The sequence below is a fragment of the Hyposmocoma kahamanoa genome, unplaced genomic scaffold (genome assembly GCF_003589595.1).
Source record: "Hyposmocoma kahamanoa isolate Upper Pololo Valley unplaced genomic scaffold, ASM358959v1 88, whole genome shotgun sequence".
NCBI lineage: Eukaryota > Metazoa > Arthropoda > Insecta > Lepidoptera > Cosmopterigidae > Hyposmocoma > Hyposmocoma kahamanoa.
This window is the reverse complement of record NW_020654466.1, coordinates 3,129,227-3,132,888: the sequence shown is the minus strand read 5'-3', so window position 1 is coordinate 3,132,888 and position 3,662 is coordinate 3,129,227.

The following is a 3,662-nucleotide window of genomic DNA, read 5'->3' as shown; positions in this document are numbered from 1 at the left end:
AGTGTCATGAACATATGTTGCACCAGGTAGTGAGTGGCACGCAAATACTAAAATTAGATTGAAGTTAAATAATATCATATTAATTAAATTAATTTGTCAAATAAGCAAAGTCAAATAAAATAATGAAACAATGCCAATAAAGTAACAACAATAAAGCATAAAATAAACAATGTCAAAACAGTGCGAATAGCACAAATACACACAAAATGCCAATTTCTTTTCATTTAAAAAAATATGTTACAATAAATGAAATATTGTAGTCAGAAACGAAAAATTGAACGTTGTGAATATAGTTATATTTCTAGGTATAGCGTTAGATGCTAAATTGCAATGGGGTCCACATACGTGGGGCGCACTGTACGTTTCCGGAATGAATAAGAAAAAAATAGTATAAAAGGTAAAGTAAAAGAAATAAATTTATTGTTTCTCAAAATATTCTCCGTTAGCGTTAATGCACTTTTTCATACGAATGAACCAATTTTGAAAACATTTATGCCACTCCTCCGTGACAATCTCTGAAACATATTTTTCATACTCTTCGACAGCCTCTTCAGGTGATGAAAATCGTTGACCGCGTAACTGGTTCTTAATTTTTGGAAATAAATAAAAGTCACAAAGTGCCAGGTTGGGACTGTACGCGGGATGGCTCATAAGGTCAACGTTGTTCACCATCAAAAATTCATTTGTCTGTCTGGCCGTGTAAGAACTGGCATTATCGTGGTGCAAGATGATACGGCGTTTACGGTTATATTTACGGAGTTTGTCAATAACTTCCGGCAAATAAATGATCGTATACCAATCACTATTCACGGCACAACAATTGTCCAAAGCAACAGTAGCCACGTGTCCAGTTTTACTAAAAAAAGAAGCAATCATCCGCTTAGAGGCACTTTGCACGCGCGCCACTTTGGTTGATTTCGGCTCATTTGAATTCTACAAATCAGCTATAAATAGTCGTCTTACATGGTGTTTCATCGCCAAAAGCAGCCTGAAGCCGAGCGAAGCTCCGCTGAGCTGTTAATTTACACTTAAAGTCGTAGAAAATCATACTATGAAAATTTTCACGAGTTAAATCCGTAGTGATGTAGACAACCAATTTCTAAAATGACGCCACAATGTAAAAGCAAGTGACAGTCAGATGAAACCATAGATTTAGTATATCCATAGATTGGCCCTGAAGTATTGGAGACGAGACCAAAACAAAAATACATCTGTGTGCGTATAATGTGCATATGTGCAAGATAAGTAGTGTTGCGCCATCCACTGATTTAACTTTAATATCGATTAACATATTACACCGGCATTTCACTTCGTCGTATTCACCAAAATGTCTTATCGCAAAACGCCGAGATGTTAATTAACTAATTAATTAATGATTCAATACAAAATTAAGAAAGCTACTATCACCTTCTGGCAGTGTCATAGGATGGTAGGTAAACAATGGGGACTTTCACCCAAGATAACACTATGGCTCTACAAAACGGTGATAAAACCCATGATCAGTTACACGTTTTGGTCACACAAACACATTATGTGTACCAAATTTCAAAATAATCAGACCAGTAAGTTTGGAGTAAATTGGCTGTGACAGACGGACAGATGGACACACAAGTGATCTGTGCTTGCCTCTAAAGGAAAATAATTTTTCCTGAAAGTGTTTGCTGCATATTTTTTTAAACTTTTTGGGAACCCAGTCTTCTCTCTTTAGCATTATAAGCCATTTCTGTCGTACTTCAATGTTTTGAGGAAATCTGAATCAACAACAATAATTAACATAAAAAATGAGTGCCTCAACTACGCTATTAAAAGAAATTTTCGTTTTAATGTAGACAAAAAATAATGCACTAATGCAATATTAATTAAATATATAGTACCAAAACCAGAAATTTCTGATTCAATAATATTAAGTATGAAGATGATTTCGGCTGTATGCAAGCCTCGCCTTTGCATTTCTTTTTTTCAGTTAATGACATCTCGATAACATATTATCGATTGCATCAATGTCTATGAAAGTGGGGTTAAGAATTTCAGAAATTCACGTATTTGATATATTTTTTAATTGAATTCGTATACATTTGGGTTATATATATATTTATGTAAAAAACTTTTGTGGTAGTGCTTTTGGACAGTTAAAAATTTAAATAGTACTTACATGTGAAATGTACAATTCTGCGAGTTTTCCTTTTTAGATGAGTTACATCCGGGTACTGAACAAGTTACCGTGACTAATAAACGTTCGCTTAATACTATTTCACATTTTAAAACCAATTATTTTTCAAAAATAAACGAAATTTGTTTCGTTGTCAGTTGACCCTAGGTTCATGCAGGCTCATAGCGTATCATGAAGTGGTCTCGTCTACCCATCTCGCTCTAACATACGTGTATACTAACGCTCTTTCACTTGCATTGCCAATCTATGGGTACCTATATACTAAATCTATGGATGAAACAAACTGTATTCTACAGCCAAAGAGTTCCATTTTCAAATGTTGTAATTACTTTTTGAATATTGTTTATGTAAGTGGCCAGTTTCGGAAACTTATAGTGCGCCCTATGTATAGTAAGTTATCAAAACGGCTCAGCTCTGCAGTGTACGCGATTTAAAAAATACGAAAAAAAATTTGCCATTCACGAGGTTTATAACTATAGTGAAACAAAAAAATTATACTAAAGGTTATTATACAACTTCTGCGTACTTGGATGGCAAAAATCCGCGGTAGTAACCCGTTTAGCTCATAGAGGTAGTCAGTCTCCTCCGATGTTTGAAAACAACAAAAAAATATATTGTAAATGTTGAATGTGTACAAATGTTATTTAAAAAGAGCAACTCTTAGAGTTTCTTGCTCATTCTTCTCAAGGGAATGTGCCTTACGAATGAACGGTAGAGCTTAACGAATTTGACGATTTCAGGTGTCATAATGCTTACCTATGAAATAAAGATTTTGAATAGGTTGGAAGATCATTATTTATCTTAACTTTGTAGGTCTATAAACTCGGATCTACCCTGGTTTCTTACCAACTTTAGAAGAATCTTATAAAGGAGCACTAATTTCTGAGTAATTTATTACCAGAGTTGTATAAAGTTTTCATTTTTGTTCAACTAACTTGTGTTTATCAAAGAATGTCCGCCCAAGGCGGTCAGATACTCGATTTTGATAACACTCTGTCATGAAATTGAAATGTTTATTACTTTCATAGTGCTCATTATGTTGTTAAATTAATTGTAGTAATTTTGATGGCTATGATTCCTGTAATGGTATTACAGTGTTATTTAAATTTGTAGACGTATTATGTTGCGTTAGTGGTCGAGACTGAGTTTGGTTTTAGATTAGGGTATTACAACTCGTCATAACTCAATAACTGTCGGTAAGCGACACGACTATCAATAACAATTGCAGTGTTGCTTTAAATCGCAAAAATGTTAGGGCCACTAGCACTGTACCCGTCGCACCTAAAATTGATGAATCTCACTGCTGGTGGCAGAAACGGATATTATTATGGTTGCTGTATTTCCCTGAACAAATACGGAAAACGCGGAGAGTGCGTGAGGGAATTGCACAAATTAATTCCGCTTTCCCCTTTCCATCGTTGGGGGACCAGGCGTAGGCTGGGGTTCTACCTCTGTATTGCGAATATTCCAAGAATTCGCATGAAGCTTTCGC